General features: G+C 41.8%; 1 long non-coding RNA gene across 1 annotated transcript in view; it reads left to right on the top strand.

Annotated features, from left to right (window-relative positions):
• LOC106733005 (uncharacterized) overlaps positions 1 to 17,448 on the top strand; it is a 239,376-nt gene that overhangs the window by 38,127 nt on the left and 183,801 nt on the right. The window contains exons 3-4 of the long non-coding RNA XR_001369252.4: positions 10,937 to 11,142; positions 13,457 to 13,585. This is a non-coding gene — a long non-coding RNA (uncharacterized LOC106733005). The remainder of the gene's footprint in view (positions 1 to 10,936; positions 11,143 to 13,456; positions 13,586 to 17,448) is intronic.

Raw genomic sequence — 17,448 nt, 5'->3', positions numbered from 1 at the left:
AGAGTTTCATTTATAGCAGGATGTGAAAGAATCTGCTTTATTCCACAACTCAATGTCAGACTTGCCATTCAGCTCTTAATGTGGCACGTAGTAAATGCTGCTGTGCCTAGTAGGTGGCCCCAGGGTTCTCTGTCAGCATTTTTGTCATGCACTGCAGGAACACTTAAACACATTCAAACAATTCTGAAAACCCAGAACACTTTAATATTGCTTTATAACTCCACTTTGAATATAAATATCAGTGACCTTTTCAGGAAAGGAAAACTTTTAAAAAAACATTTGCATTTTTCTTTCTGAGACACTGGTGAAATGATATGAATACTCAAAAATAGTTTAACCTAACAGCTCCTCTTTGTTAATTTGAGATTTTCAATAACTGACTTTATATTAGCGGAAGTGGCAGAAACAGCTGGCAAAAAAGGAAACGAAAGCATGTCTAAAATACATGGGTCTGAACCAGGAAATCCACATGCAACATTCCCAAACTTCAAGGAAGTTCAGGATTCAAATTTGAATTTGGTGCATGCCAAAAGCAAAAACCCAGTTTTGATTCTTACTAAACTCTGAACAAGCTTAGGTGGATACAGATATTGACATTTAAGATAACCTTTTCAAAGGTGCCTAAGCGTATGTCTAGACTACATGACTCTGCCGACAGAGGCATGTAACTTAGACATACCGATATAATCAATGAAGTGAGGATTGAAATATCCCCCGCATCATTAGAATAAAAATGGCTGCCATGTTTTGCCGGCTCAGCTGTTTGTTGGCACAAATCGGCAGTCAAGATGGGGATCAGTCGACAAGGAAAGCCTTTGCCGACCGATCCCTTATGCCTCGTGAAACAAGGTTTACAGGATCAGTTGGCAAAGGCTTTCCTTGTCGACCAATCCCCATCTTGACTGCCAGTTTGTGCCAACAAACAGATGAGCCGGCACAACATGGTGGCCATTTTTATTCTAATGAAATGGGGGATATTTAAATCCCCCTTTCATTGACTATGTCGGTATGTCTAATTTACATGCCTCTGTCGGCAGAGGTATGTAGTCTAGACATACCCTAAGGGACTTAGACGCGTAAGTCCCACTTCACTTCTTAAATGACTTAGGGTATGTCTACACTACCACCCTAGTTCGAACTAGGGTGGTTAATGTAGGCAACCGGAGTTGCAAATGAAGCCCGGGATTTGAATTTCCCGGGCTTCATTTGCATATTGCCGGGCGCCGCCATTTTTAAATGTCCGCTAGTTCGGACTCCGTGCCCGCAGCTACACGCAGCACGAACTAGGTAGTTCGGATTAGGCTTCCTATTCTGAACTACCGGTACACCTCGTTCCACGAGGAGTAATGGTAGTTCAGAATAGGAAGCCTAATCCGAACTACCTAGTTCGTGCTGTGTGTAGCTGCGGGCACGAAGTCCGAACTAGCGGACATTTAAAAATGGCAGCGCCCGGCAATTTGCAAATGAAGACTGGGACATTCAAATCCCGGGCTTCATTTGCAACTCCGGTTGCCTACATTAACCACCCTAGTTCGAACTAGGGTGGTAGTGTAGACATACCCTTAGGTACTAAGTCAGGGCCACTTCCAGGACTGGGGCAAGTGGGACTCCTTTGCAAGATGCAGAGGCATAAAAATGGTGTGGGAAAATGACATACACACACCCAAACCATGGTTGGGGGGCACAGATATGCTTGTTTTCCATGAACACTAAAATGCTTCCTTAAATCTCTGAATTTAGGACCATATTTTCTGAAGGATTTAGTCCCATAAAGATGCAGATAGTGGAATTTTCAAAAGTGCCTGATCAGGTTAGGGTATGTATACATTAGCCCCCTAGTTCAATCTAGGGAGGCTAATGAGAGTGACCGAAATTGAAAATCAAGTGTGGGATGTAAATATCCCGCGCTTCATTAGCATGTTCCCGGCCTGTCGCCAATTTAGAAATTGACTAGCCTGAAATAACTGCCCACGTCTACACGCGGCAGTGAAACAGGATTCCGAATTCAAGCCCTAAATCGAATTAGCTGTTATTTCTCCTGGAATGAGGTTTACCAGCTAATTCAATATAGGGTTTTAATTCAGAATCCCATTTCACTGCTGTGTGTAGACATGGGCAGTTACTTCGGGCTAGTCAATTTCTAAAATGGCGACTGGCCGGGAACATGCTAATGAAGCGTGGGATATTTAAATCCCGTGCTTCATTGGCAATTTTGGTTGCTCTCATTAGCCTCCCTAGATCGAACTAGGGGGCTAGTGTAGACATAGCCTTAGATGCCTAACTCCTATCTGACCAAAAATTCTTCAATCCCGTAGCCATTCATTTTTTGACAATGGGGCTTAGAAAATGTTACGTACAGTCACATTGGCAGAAATTGTATCTGAACCTGATCAGGTTGGAGCCTTGTCTCTGAGACCCAAAAAGGAGAGTGCATTGTAACTATGCCCTTCGTGTCTTGAGCCCATACTCATGTAAAAAAAGAAAAAAATCCTTTGTGACAAAGAATCAAATGCTGAGCCTGGATCTGACTGTGGAAGGAAAACTTCAGGGATTTGATAATACTGCTTTCAGCATCTGTATCTCTAACAAGTGACTTCATGTTTTAAAAATGTCACTGCACACATTTATGTTATTGCACATTTTTTAAGGCTTTATGCTCAGGGAGGGAAAAAGGTTTTATCTTTTCATGGCCAGTAAAGTATCTGCTGAGTTGTTAGATAACTGTTGTGTGGGGCCCAAAACACTTCACTGTGAAAGGGAACAGAATTTCTTGCAGATAAGTTAGTGGCCGAATACATAGGTAGAGGAACTGCAGAATGTGGGAGGTGCAGGTTGTAAATGGGGCTTTGCTTCTAGCCCACCTGACGGATCTTGGGTGTGGGTGCTGCACCTGGGCTCCACTCCTGGCTTCTTATGAGGACTCCTGGCATAATGCTCAAGGCTCCATGTCCTGCCCTTCACATGTGGTCCCTGCTGCTGGTCCCACAGCCCAGGCTAAACTACTTGGTGTCCCACATGGAGTCCCAGCTGCTGCCATACACCTAGGGACCTGGTTGCAGGACCTACACGTGGGTTTTGACTACAGGCTCTGAACTCATTATCCTGACTGCAGGACTCACATCCCACTGCCAGCCCCAGACTCAGCCCCCTTATTACTGCCTGTGTTCCCCTCTTAGAGACACTGCCCTACTCCTAGCCCAGATCTCAGTGTGGGGCATTGACAGGTATAAGAGGGCTGGCTTAAAGTATCCCCTCTAATGAAAATGTTCCAGCACCACTTACAGTGTCACTACTTCACTGCTTCTTCTGGAGAACAGATTGATTCTGAGCGTTACTCCATCCTGGATATACTTAAAGGAGAACCTTTCCATATGGCCTTTTCTTATCAGTCCATTTGGAGTCTGGCCTTTCTTTCTCTTTGGCTATGCGGTATGAAGGAAGAGGACAGGCAGAAAAGTTATTACAAATAATAATTAATAATATAATCATAAAATAATACGTCTATTCATCCTAGCCCTTTATCTATTCAGAGGTACAGTTATAATCAGACTTTAATGCTTTGTAGTTTAAATGCATTTCTAAACACAAAAAAGTGCTTCCTTTACTCCCATGGGCCCTGATTCAGCAAGGAACTAAAGTGCCTGCCTAACCTTCAGTGATACTTCCCATGTACTTAATGGTAGGCACATGATTAAGTTCCATGGTGAAATAGGCCTAAACAGGCACCATATTTAGTCTTTACAGATAACAGCTTATTATGGAAATGGAATACTATTTTTGTAAGCAATGTCAGTAGTAAGTTTGATTCATTTAGTATGAAGCAGCAGCAAGTGCAAGAACAAGTTATTCTTCTTGTTCTCTAGTATACAAATTGAACTAGAACCCAGATGGTGCAATCAGATTCCATTGCATTAGGTGCTGTACAGACTAGGGATATTAGGGTATGTCTACACTACCCCCCTAGTTCGAACTAGGGGGTAATGTATGCATACCGAACTTGCTAATGAAGCCCGGGATTTGAATTTCACGGGCTTCATTAGCATAAAGCCGGCGCCGCCATTTTTAAAAGCCGGCTAGTGCGAACCCCGTGCCGCGCGGCTATACGCAGCACGGACTAGATAGTTAGGATTAGGCTTCCTAATCCGAACTATCTAGTCTGTGCCGCGTGTAGCCGCGCGGCATGGGGTTCGCACTAGCCGGCTTTTAAAAATGGCGGCGCCGGCTTTATGCTAATGAAGCCCGGGAAATTCAAATCCCGGGCTTCATTAGCAAGTTCGGTATGCATACATTACCCCCCTAGTTCGAACTAGGGGGGTAGTGTAGACATACCCTTAGAGAGTACTCCAGTGGAGTTCTTGACTACTTGCTTCCCCCTCACCACGCTGCCTCTGTACGAGAAGAGGAGCCAGTTCCCCCCAGCAGCATCTCTGTGTTGCAGCCTGCCACCTGCCCTCCACCCCACCCCCGCCTTTATCAGAAGCAATGGAGGAGATAGGGGAGGCTGCTGCAAAGCAGCCTCTGCCTGTGGCAGGCTGAGACTCAGAGTGGGAGAGGGTGCTCCAGAAGCAGCCCCTGTGCATGGGGGTCCCAGCCGGGAACTGGGGCCCTGCATGGACAGGGACTGCTGATGCTTGCCAGCCCCTGTTCACAATGGCCCAGGATAGCTGCTGCAAACAAGCTCTGTTGGACTTGGCACAAGCCAGGACTGAGCAGTCCCAGCTTGCGCTGGTCTGGGACGCTATGACTCTGCATTTTTAAAATGTTGTAAGAGCCTGGTGTGGTGACTGACTTCTGGAGCCAGCATGAGACAGGACTGAGCAGCCCCAGCTCAAGCTGGTTCCAGGAGCTAACCCGGCTGTGGCTCTGCAGAGCACTCCTTATCAACTAATCGTGCTGTCATCACAAATTGCATTGACTATACAATTAGCCAGCTAACCACAATTTAAAATAGTACAGGTTGAACCTCTAAAATCCAGGATTCACTGGTCCAGCAACATCCGTGGTCCAGCACAACCATGGATATTGCTGGACTAGAGAGCCCCAGTTAGGGCTGGGCTGGTAGTGGGGAGCTCTTCCCCAGAGGGATTGGTGCAGTAGGAAGCAAAGCCCCACAAATCCTGGTCAGGACTGATGGCACTTAATTACAGATGGAAAGGAAAATTAGTCAGTGCCACAAAGTAAGAAATGGCTTAGTAATCAGTTGAATCCGGTCAAAACCTAGATATAATGCACATTGCTCTTTTCAAGGTTTGTGATTTGTACAGACAACTGCAAGGAGAAGATATGATGTTGCCAGAAGCTCATTGTCTGATGTCAAGACCAATTTTGTGTTTTGCATCCAGTCTGACAATGCTGGGCCCTTTGCTGAAGAGGCTATATTTTCTTATATAGAGCATGTCTTTTCTATAAAACATCACTGTTCAGAAGGAAGAAAATCCCTTATGGAAACTATTTATTTTATGTGGTCTTACTCCTTTTAAAATAAGTTTTATGTAGTGAGATGGTAGCATTTTTTTTCAGCACTCCCTCAAGTGACTGTTTTGTCCATCTATATTTCTTGAGGAAGGAGTAAGGCATTCAAAAATATCATGGGGTAGATGAAAAAATACAAATGACTGTTCTCTCCATCTTGTTGTTTTCAGTAAGTATGTGATAACTTTAAATTGCTATTGGCTCTGACCTTACAATAATTTTGCAGCATGGTAATTCTATTAATCCCATTGAATTTACTGCAGTTTTACATCATTGTGAGTGAGAGGAGAATTTAGCTGTCATTGTACATTCCGAGTATATTGAGAGAACTTGTGCTCTTCAAAATGGGTGGTGCTGAGACTTTAAATTCATCTCCAAGCCAGTAATCTTTCTCTTGAATATTTGGAGTCAGCTGACAGAATGATTTATGATGTTTAAAAAAGAATTGACAGATTTCCTAATTCCACCACACAAGACCATGTTTTCTGAGTCAGCCATTCAAACTACCATTTGTTTATCTGAGTACAGGGACTTGTTTTCATAGAATACAAATTGAATATTGGAAGAGGACCAAAAGAGTTATATGGACTTACTAATCTGCCTTCTTGGACTATAATGGAATGTTTTGTTAGAAAAATTCAAAATAAAGCATAAATTACATATGTGGAACTATGAATTTTAATGCAGTGTATGCTGCTAGAATTAATGAGTTTTTGCAGTACAAATAAGACCAATTGAAGAATGCAGCTTATCCTATATTACAATGTAAATAACAATTCATTTAAATTAATAAGCATTTTAAATTAATAAAGGATTTTTTCTACAATTTAATATTAAACTTTGGAATTCTGTAATACAGGGGAATATTGGGATAAGTAGTTAGCCTGTTATTTTGCAATGTGCCCAGAGTAAGAGGTGTTGCCCCAATAGGTATAATTTCTTCATGTCTCCTCTTGATCCCAGGTGGGTTGTAATCCGCTGATGGCCTTTGCTAAACAGATGAATATATAGGGAGTGAAGATAAAAACTGCATACTCCTTGCCTCTTTCCACCCCTCTGTTCAAGAGGACTCTGAACTCTGAGTAGCTCCCTCATAGACAGGTGTGTGGGAGAGAGGGGAACATATTGTTCTTTGTGCTCCCGGGCAGGCCAAGATCTAAGTGACTATTTTGACTCTTAGCAACAATACAGGAAAAGTGCATACATTATTATTAAGGTGCATTAACATGGTACTTATTATCATAAAATTTGAAAACACTTCACAATACCTGCATTTCTAAATGAGAGGAGCCAATAAATGCAGTTGATGGAGCATCATACTTCATATACCACTTAGGTCAAAAATATATTTTTCCTCATAGTATTTAAGTTTATGCCTCTGTCGAAGAATTCATTGGACATACTATAAAGTTTATACAGTGTGTCCAGGGTGAAGAACAACACTTACATACCAACATTGCCTAAGAATCACCAGAGGGAAATAAGCAGAGTGACTATTGGTCAGAAGTATTTACTTTGGGCGTTATTGGATGCTTAGACACTACACTATGCAAAAACCTAAGACTGACGCCAGGAAAAATGTTGCTTACCCTTTCATGATATGTAGCAAACTCAACTTATAACTAATTCATACCACTGGCTAGGGCATAGTGGAGATGCAGTCCCCTGGCCCCACTTCGTCTGCATCACTCCCTGCCCCTTTCTGGATACAGTGTGTTCTCAGAGAAGCAAAGAGGGAGAAATTCCAGTGCTTCCATAAATGAAGATGCTCTATCTATGGATTGGTTCTGATGTGGGCTGTGCAAGATGTGAAGCAAGGCTCCTTGTGTCCTCCCTGCCCACAGTGCACTCAAGAAAAGGCTGGTCTCCATCTGGCCGTCTACTGGCTAGTGCTAATTTACAGTTTATAGTGTCCAATTATACTTCTCAAAATATTTGAAATGTAATATTGTCCATATGCTATCACTGTACTTGCAAAATCACAACTTGATGAGATAATTAACTTGGTGGCCATGTCCACCACTCTTGAAATACAGTTTATTCATGAGATCTTCTTTTTAATTAGTTCTTGGCAAAGTCTATAGCTGTGAGAGTAATTCTAAACCATGTTTCTTGTGAAGTATTTCAGCAAGTCTCTGTATTCTTAAAGCCACAATATATAACATCTAATAGTACCATTTTCCTGATTCTGTAAGATTGACTCTGGTGTGTAATCCATTCAAGTCAAGGGTTACTTATGTGTGTAAAGTTTGGGAAGATCAATCCTGAAGTTTGTAGATAAATTGAAATCCATACTTAGATGCTCTTTGCATTATTAGAATTCTGTCTACAAGCCTGATTTCTAGACATTCTAAATACATCGAGCCAGACTACTGTACACTGTCTGCTTTTTGTCATTTTGCTTATACAAAGTAGCTATAAACCCAGTGCAAAGCAGCTCTTTAATCTGAGACTGTCATTGTTTTGCATCAATAGAGAGGAAAAAAGCAGCCACAGTGACCAGATTCACCAAGAGTAGCAGATATCGGTATCCACTAAGTTACATCTACTTTTGTCTGAAGTTACTAATACGAAGCCACTGTCAATTAGTGACAGGTTGGGTGGGGAGGCCCAGAGAAATAGCAGCAACAGATTGGAAATAGAAGCAGTGGGTGGTCCTTTATCAACCAGAGATAAAGTGGTGTTATCCCAAGAATGGGACAGGACTTAATTAGGAGCCTGAACTAAGGGCTGGGTTTAAAGGACTTTCATCAGGAGCTGAAGACATAGTGAGGACAAATAGATTGTCCATTCATTGAACTATTTATCATCACACAAGGGGATTGTATCTTGTGACTTGGTTAAGGAAGGTCAAACCACAGAAGACCCCATCAATATCAGCTGACAATCTACAAGGGCAGCTGTAGTAGAAAAAGGACTATAATACTGCACCTAGCTACAAGGAGGTGCTCAAAAGGTGAGTGCCCACATTAATATATAAAGTAAGATAGGAACTAAATAGAGGACAGAGAAGTATTATGACACACCAAGCAATACATTTATCATTTTGCATTTCTTTTCCATTCACTTATCAAACCAGTATCACCATAACCATGTTACATACACGGCTCAGATTTATATAGTGGTTGTGATTCTGACCTAAATTATACCAGCTACTGCCTCAGAAGCATAGGTGAGAAGGCCTTCAAGCTGGTAAGTCATACCAGATTGGCTGTAGTTATGCAAAGCACCCTAAAGTCCCGTAAGTGGGGAAGCCCACAGGTATAAGATATATTGGTATTTCATTCAATACTTTCCCAGACAATCTTTGTTAGGTCTCCAGCCACAAGGCAATATGCCTGCCTTCTGCAAATCTTTGAAATCCCTGGAAGTTTTAAGAAATGGACATGCTGAACCTCGCAGCCTCACTGAATCACAGTGCTAGTATTCTATGATTCTATAATTCAGTGAATCCCATTCTCAACATACCTATAACAACTGTAGCTCTTTATTAATCTAACTATAATTATATCTTATGACTCAAGGGTTCAGTTAGTCTCCTGCATGGATCAAAAAAGGAGTTCCCCCACCAATGCACAATGCACATTACTCTCCCCTTGGTCCATAGAGGAAGGAAATCAGCTGAAGGATTTATAAATTCAAATATTCCAAGGCCAGAAAGGACCACTACAACAATCCTGTCCCAAACCCCTATGTTCATAGGCCATAGAAATTCTCTTAGAAATAACATTAATATATATTTTCTAGAAAGATCTGTAATCTTGTTCTAAAGATTCCTACATATGCTGAATCCACCATCTACACTGGTGAACTGTTCCAATATCTCATTACCATTACTGATAGGAAAGAATGAGGTATAAGAAAAATTTATCAAGGGGTTGTGATGGATTCGTCATACTTATAATTTTAAATCAAGTTAGATATCCTTTTAAAAGAGATTATCTAGTTCCAACAGGAACTAATTCAAGGAACTGCTATGACTTTGTTACACAGAAGGGCAGATTATATAATCAAAATGGTCCCTTTGGCCTTAGAATCTATGAAATTACGTCGTCTTTCAAGGTTCAATTTATCTAATTTCAACTTCCAGCTATTAGGTCTTTTTATACGTTTGTCAGCAAAACTGAAATGCCCCATGCTAACAAATATCTTTATCTCCATAATTACAGCCATATCACACAAAGTCTAAGGATTATATATAGATACTATCTCGTTAAAGACATTCTGTATTATATATTTGTGTAATCCATACATGAAATTTGAAGTTTTGCCAATGTGTGGATGCTAAAGTAAGAGGGTAATAGAGCCAGCAGAATGTGCTCAGTCATAGGACAATGAAAATATACTTGTTTCCCAGTAAAATGTCAATCCTAAGATATCCTAGTAATTTTGTACTTTTAGGGCACGTCTACACAACCTGAGCTATGCTAAGTGTGCAGCTTATATTGAAATAGCTTATTTTGACTTTTGGCACTGTCTACACAACAGTTATTTTGAGAGAGAGCACTCTTTTCTCGACTTCCCTTACTCCTTGTACAATGAGGGTTACAGGAGTTGGAGTAAGCAGTCCTCCAGCTCAACATTATTTTAAGATTATGTCGAAATAACTGCTTGTGTGTAGATGCGGGTTTTGTTATTTCAGAATAATGTCAGTTATTTCAAAATAATGCTGCTGTGTAGACATAGCCGTATTGTGGTCCATTTGTGCCATCACTCTGTTTTCTAACAAGACATGATGTCCTTGCTCAACACGAAAAGTTATTGTCAAATTCGGTATCTTAGCAGAGAATGTTTGTGATAATGAAACTTGCCAAGTTTCATCAGTTTGCTTCAGTCTTTTTCATTTTATGAACATGACCCAATTTTGACTTTCTGATGATAACTCATTTTGATTTTAACTCACTTTGATGTCAAGTCAATTTGAGTCTAAAATCCTGTTGACTTTCACTCATTTGAATGTTTCCTGGTGCAATATTCTTGTGTTTCAGCAAGTGTCAGAAGTATCATCTTCACATTTGCTGTGTTAGCAGAGAATGTCATTATCCTGAAAACTGCCAAATGTTATCAAATTTGATCTAGCTTTTTTTCCCTTCTATTGATGAACATTCAATTTTAATTCTCTAGTGAAAACTCCAAGCAGTTTTCATTCACTCCATTCTTAACCTACCAAACACTTCAGTTGTCACTTTGATTTAAATTCACACCAGTATTATTTCTTGATAGGATGCTGTATTATTTAGACACAATCTCTTAACAAGCATAAGAAGAATATGGAACTATATGTCAAGAATGTATGATAATGCCCACAAAACTGCCAGCTTAATAAACTGGGATCCCCCCTCTCCTGCCCACCATTCACTATTTTGATGTAATTCTCCATTACCATGATTCCGTTGTTAACTTCCTCCTTTGTCAATTTAGCTAGACTTAAACATTCATACTGGTATTTCCTGATATATTTCAGCTTCTATTATCTTCTATCTTCTCCTGGAAGAAGCCAGCAGAGTTTGGACAGTGGACTCCTAGCAACAGAACAGATGAAGTGGTTTAGTGGCTGAAACTGCCAACAACCATTGTGACTTCAGAACATTGAGCTTGATCAAATTTTTTGGATGGAACAATTTTCAATAATTACAGTTTAGGACAAATTGAATTGTTGCATCGAAACAGGTAAATTATAACAATTTTGTGAGATGGGAGGGTCAGCTTGACAATTTAATATTATATTTATATATGTAAAGATGAATGATAACATTGTAATATAATACACATGTAAAAATGAAATTAATCACAACACCAGTATCAAAACTAAGCATTTTCATACTACCAATGTTCCTTCTTACTTTTTCCATCCATATACAGAATAAATTTTGTGTGCATCGAGGCATGTGTGAATGTGCACCACCAATAGAAACAACAACAAAAAAACAGCTGAGAGATCTCTTCTAATTAGGAGGGCAGCATTTGAATTTCTCCTGAGTCACTGCACAAATGAACAGCTTTTAGACATCGCCGTTCCGAAACCATTTTTCCCATGTAGTGAGAAACATTTAAAAATTGGCTTTGCATTTCAAACCAGACAGGAAAATTGCCAAAGGTCAAAATTTATGGACATTCCAGTTCCTGATCCCTCTACTGGAGTTCTACATCTGGTCAGTACAGTCCAGAAAATGGATGGGGTTGGAAGGCAGGCAGCAAGTTAGACTCTTCTATGGAGACATGTTTGTGAAGGCTAACTTACTTCAATTTCTTCAGAGGACAGCCAAGTTAGTCTGTACAGGATAAACTAAAAAAAGAACAAAGTGCCTGGTAGCACTTTATAGACTAACAAAACATGTACATGGTATCATGGGCTTTCGTAGGGCACAAAAAACCCAAGACCTTACCCTAGGGGTGAGCCTTTAAAATCATGGATTATAACACTAGAAAATCACATTTTGATTATCTCATTTGACTCCAGTATAACACAGGCCATAGGATTTCCCCAAATTAATCCCTTTTTTAATTAGAGCATATATTTAAAAAAAAATCTTGATTTAAAAAAAATGCCAGTGTAGATTGTTCCAATGTTAATTACCCCCATTGTTAATTTTTTTAAAATCTATCTTATTTCTAGTTTGAATTTGTCTGGCTTCAACTTCCAGTCCATTGGTTCATATTATATCTTTTGTCTGATAGACTGAAAAGCACTTTATTAAAATTTTCTGTTCCCAAAATAGGCATGTATAGACTGTGATAAAATCATCCCAAACTTTCTCTTTGATTAGTTAAATAGATTGAGTTTCTTGAGTCTCTCACTCTGAGACATGTTTTCCAATCTTCTAATCAGTTTTGTGGTTCTTTTCTGAACCTCTTCCAGCCTGGATTTTAAGAGGTGCTACTTCTTGTGCTGGTAGTGAATCTGACTTCACACCACATAGCATTGCTTCCTTCCTGTTGCTGCTCTTCTCTCTTCTAACACCCAAACCAACAGTGACTTTCCAAGGCTATGTCTAGACTGCAGGCTTCTTTCAGAAGAAGCTTTCCCGGAAGAGATCTTCCGGAAAAACTTCTTCCAAAAGAGAGCGTTCACACTGCAAAAGCACATTGAAAAATCAGTCTGCTTTTTTGAAAGATAGCATCCATTCAGTGTGGATGCTATCTAGCATTTCAGCTGTGATTATTATGAACAGAGTGGCCACCAGGGCACTTGTGCTTTTTCATCTTTTTCATCTTTCCTCTTCTTTTGAAAGAACTCCCTCTTCCCCATCCACAAAAAGGCTTCTTCCTCATAGAATGAGGATTACTAATGTCAGAAAAATCCCTCTGTTCTTTAGATTTTCTTTCGGAAGAATGCAATTGCAGTGTGGACATAATTGAAGGTTTTTTTTGAAAAACAGCTATTTTTCAAAAAAACCTTCTATAGTGTAGACATACCCCAAATTAGCAGTGCACACACTTCCAACATGAATAGCAATATTTTTTTTCTTTTTCACAAATATTGGTTCAAACATCATTTCAATTACATGAAAATTCAAGAAAACCAATCAAACTGTGGATGAATCAAGTTAAAGCAAAATTGAATCAGCATGAGAAGTGCTAGCAAACAACTTTCCTGCTATCTTCAGATCTCCAGAAACCAGACTTAAAACTTCTCCCATAAATTATTTTTTCAATGTGACTACATAAGCAAACCCTTTCAAATACCTCGGTCAAGGACAATAAAGTGAAAATAGATTTATAATTATTAGGCTCCTTCTTAGCTGACAAGGACTTCTTAAAGAAAGGAATACTTGCTGCCCCGATGTCCTCATCAAATAGTGTAAGTTCTGCTTTACACAAAGCAATGTGGCACTTCTGCTAGAGTCATGTATAGCAAAATAGGCTCTACATAATAGTGAAATGCTTATGCTAGAAAATTATAGATCGGTTGTGAGCCATATGTGCAAAACAATCTCTTGAACATATTGCCATACAATAATTTAAATTATGTATTAAAATACAGAGCACCATTTAAAGTGAAGATGGGTATATAATCCACTGAATTAAACAATCACATGAGACGAGTATAGCCTACAACTTCAGCTCTATAGGAATAAGAAGCAGAGTGGACTTTTCAGTACAGCTGTGGACTGTAAGTAAAGAGACCCCTCTCTCTGGCTCTGTTATAGATCTATTAAGTGACCTTTGTAATGTCTTTTCTCTGCCCTGTGCCTCTGTTTCCCTTTCCGTTAGAGTTTTGTTTAGACTGTAGGGCTGGTTAGGGCGGATACTCTTACTAACTATACTTGTATGTGGCCTGGCACAATGGGGCCCTGCCCCTAGGTGAGATGCCCTGGAAGAGGAGTTTAGGACCAAGTTCCCACCTTACTGGCTTACTTCCTTCATCATATATTGGAAGGGTGAGATCTTGTGACTGTGATGGTGACCAAGAGTGTGGCTTCCTGAGGATATTTAAAAGTTTGGATATTCTCAGGAAGGGGGCTGGTAGAAGAAGCAGTGAGCTGTGAGTTGCTCCAGTGACCAAGGTCTGCTAGTGCTGTTCCCTTCTGGCAAGAAATTAGACAAACAAGTGTTTTAGGGCAATGGTAGGTTGAATAGAAGCTTGCTGGATAGTTCCCCATGGATAGGGAAATGAGAATATGCCCCCACAGGGCTCAGTAAAAGGGGACTGAGAAAGAACTAGGAGGAAAGGCTGTGTAAAAATGGTCTGGGGAATAAGGAAGCAGGGCAGCTTTTGAGTGATTTGCTTATTTAAGACTCACAGGCAATAATCTGGAGTGGGAGAAGACTGAGCTCCCCTATACCAGTATCAGCCACAGATACATGAAAACCTGGGGGAATACAGAAGTCTTCCAGATGGTAGTCAACCATCTAGCTCTACAGGAGTGTTCCTTAACCTGGGGGTTATGGCTTCTGGGGGATGGGGAGATCATGGGAGGGGCTTAGGGGGATTTCAAGTTCAGGGCCGGCATGACGGGGTGACAAGCTGGGCAACTGCCTAGACCTTATAAACCTAAGTTACAGGCTTCAGCCCTACTATCTGAGTGTCAGATTTTAGACAAGGCTTGCAAGTGGAAAAAAGGATTAAGTATTATACTGATATGTAGGTATAATATTTATATTCCAACTGATTTATTTTATAGTTCTATATTTAAAATGAGAAAGAAAGCAATTGTTCAGTAACAGTGTGCAGTGATAGTTCTGTAGTTTTATGTCTGATATTGTAAGCAAATAGTTTTTAAGTGAGGTGAAACTTAGGACATGCACAACAAATCAGACTCCTGATAGGGGTACTAGTAGTTTGGAACGGCTGAGGACCACTACTCTATGGCTCAGTTTGTCAGCTACAGCAGTGGAGGTGACACCCTTTCCAGAAGAGGCCATGGACTGCTGAATCAGAGAGCCCAGAGAAGCCTAGAAAAGGGCTGCTGAGCCTAGAAGGGGCTGGAGGACTTTGCTTAGTTGGATATTTGTTTTGCCCTGACATTCGAGGACTTTTCTATTTGTCCAGAAAACTAATGCTCCTATCTTACCATCAAAACCAGGGGCAGATCTAGACAGAGGAAATCTAAGTCATGGTGGCATCCAGGTATAAGAGAAGAAAACCATACTCTCAGTTGTCCTGATCTCAGATGCATTTCTGGGCATCACTGTGTTGCAGATAGCTAATAACAACAAATTAATAAAATATTATACTATTATGGAATCTCAGGGTATGTCTACACTACAATGTTAGTTCGAACTAACGGACGTTAGTTCGAACTAACATTCATAGGCGCTACACTAGCGCTCCTCTAGTTCGAATTTAAATCGAACTAGCGGAGCACTTAGTTCAAACTAGGAAAACCTCATTTTACGAGGCTTAAGCCTACTTCGAATTTACTAGTTCGAATTAAGGGGTGTGTAGCCCCTTAATTCGAACTAGTGGGAGGCTAGCCCTCCCCAGCTTTCCCTAGTGGTCACTCTGGCCAACACCAGGGAAACTCTATGCCCCCCTCCCAGTCCCGGACCCCTTAAAGGGGCACGGGCTGGCTACGGTGCCCGTGCCAGGTGCAAGCCTGCCAGCACCCAGCCAGCAGACCCTGCACCTGGCACGGCACAGAGCCACCCACCCGATGTCCCCCAGCCCACCCCCTCTTCCCGGGACCAGGCTGGCGGCTCCCGGGAGCTTGCCTGGGACCGCAAGAGGCAGGCACCTTCCTGGGCTAGTGCGGACATCGTGGACCTCGTCCACTATCTCCGCACTAGGCACAGGAAAGTGGCCAGCTAGGGCAGGAGAGCTGCCAGCCTGGCCACCCAGGAGCAGGTGTGCATGAAAATCAAGGGGGTCCACTGAGACCCCCGACCCTGAGCCCTGAGCTTACAATGGCCGTACTGGGTCAGACCAAAGGTCCATCTAGCCCAGTAGCCTGTCTGCCGACAGCGGCCAACCCTAGGGACCCTGGAGGCGATGGACCGAAGACAGTGACCAAGCCATTTGTCTCGTGCCATCCCTCTCCAGCCTTCCACAAACTTTGGGCAGGGACACCACTCCTACCCCCTGGCTAAGACTACTCCATGGACCCAACCTCCATGACTTGATCTCACTTCCCTTTAAACTCTGTTCTAGTTGTAGCCTTCACAGCCTCCTTCAGCAAGGAGTTCCACAGGTTAACTATTTGCTTTGTCAAGAAGAACAACTTTCTCTTACTAGTTTCAAGCCTGCTACCCATTCCTTTCCTTTGGTGTCCTCTAGTCCTTCTTTATGGGAACTCAGGAAGAACTTTTCTGAATGCACCCTCTCCACCCAACCCCTGCTTTTAGAGACCTCTATCCTGTCCCCCCTCCGTCTCCTCTTTTCTAAGCTGAACAGTCCCAGTCTCTGTAGCCTCTCTTCATATGGGACCTGTTCCCAACCCCTGATCATGTTAGTTGCCCTCCCCTCTCCCAGCCTTTCTCTTCCCCTCTCCCACCTCCTTTTCCCAGTCTCCCCCAGTTTTGTTCAATAAAGACAGAGTCAATGTTGGAAGAAACGTTATCTTTATTTTGTACATCAATAAGAAGGGGGGCTAGGGAAGGGCAAGTGGAAGGAGGTGAGGGAGGAATGGGGTACGAGCCCCCGATGGGGAGGACTGGGCTGGCTCTGCGGGCTTCTGGGGGTGGAAGCTCTCCTACAGCCCCCCGATTGCCCCCTCTCCCCAGATGGCAGCCTGCGGCAAGTGCAGCCGGGCTGATGGCCGAGTGGTGTGATGTGCCCAGTGTGGGTACTCCGGGCAATCCAAGCCAGGACAGGTTTTCAAGCGGGGCACCCCTTAGAACTGTCTGTCCGGGGTGGGGGTCAGGACCCTTTAAGCGCAGCCCTCGGTTAGCCTGAGACAGCATCTCCACGCTCTAAGTCCTCCTCTGATGCCCTGCCGGCACTGCTTCCGGCCATCCTTAAGCCCTGTTCAGAGTCCACTCAATGTGGACTTGCTCGTTCGAATTAGCAAAACGCTAATTCGAACTAGTTTTTAGTTCTAGACGTGTTAGTTCGAATTAGCTTAGTTCGAATTAACTAATTCGCTGTAGTGTAGACATACCCTTAGATATTAAGGATGGAAGTTAGGCCAGATAGTCTATCCACCTGACAAATGTTGCTGGATACCACAACCATTTATGGAAAAGTTGGACAACACTTGTATTCTCCTGTTTCATACATACAACGCTGCTTCCCCAGAATGCAAATGTCCTGTAGCTAATTTTAATTCTCTGTGTAGAGGGCACACACACTCATGCACCAGAGTTCACTACAATAATCCTGAGAGCTTTGTAAATTGTAAAATTTGTTTCTAGCCATAAACACTCTGAATCATCAAAAAATGTTTGACCATTAGTAAGATATAATCATAAGGAGGGAAACAATCTGAAACTTCATGCAAATTATATTTTAATATTTGGTAAATGAAAAGCCAAAATATTGCAATGCTACAGCACTATGGTCCCATACCAATCTCTCTTTCAGTCTCAGATCACATG

Source organism: Pelodiscus sinensis, chromosome 4 (genome assembly GCF_052426305.1).
Source record: "Pelodiscus sinensis isolate ZL-2025 chromosome 4, ASM5242630v1, whole genome shotgun sequence".
Taxonomy (NCBI): domain Eukaryota; kingdom Metazoa; phylum Chordata; order Testudines; family Trionychidae; genus Pelodiscus; species Pelodiscus sinensis.
The sequence above is the reverse complement of the archived record's forward strand: the minus strand, read 5'-3'. Positions and strand labels throughout refer to the sequence as shown.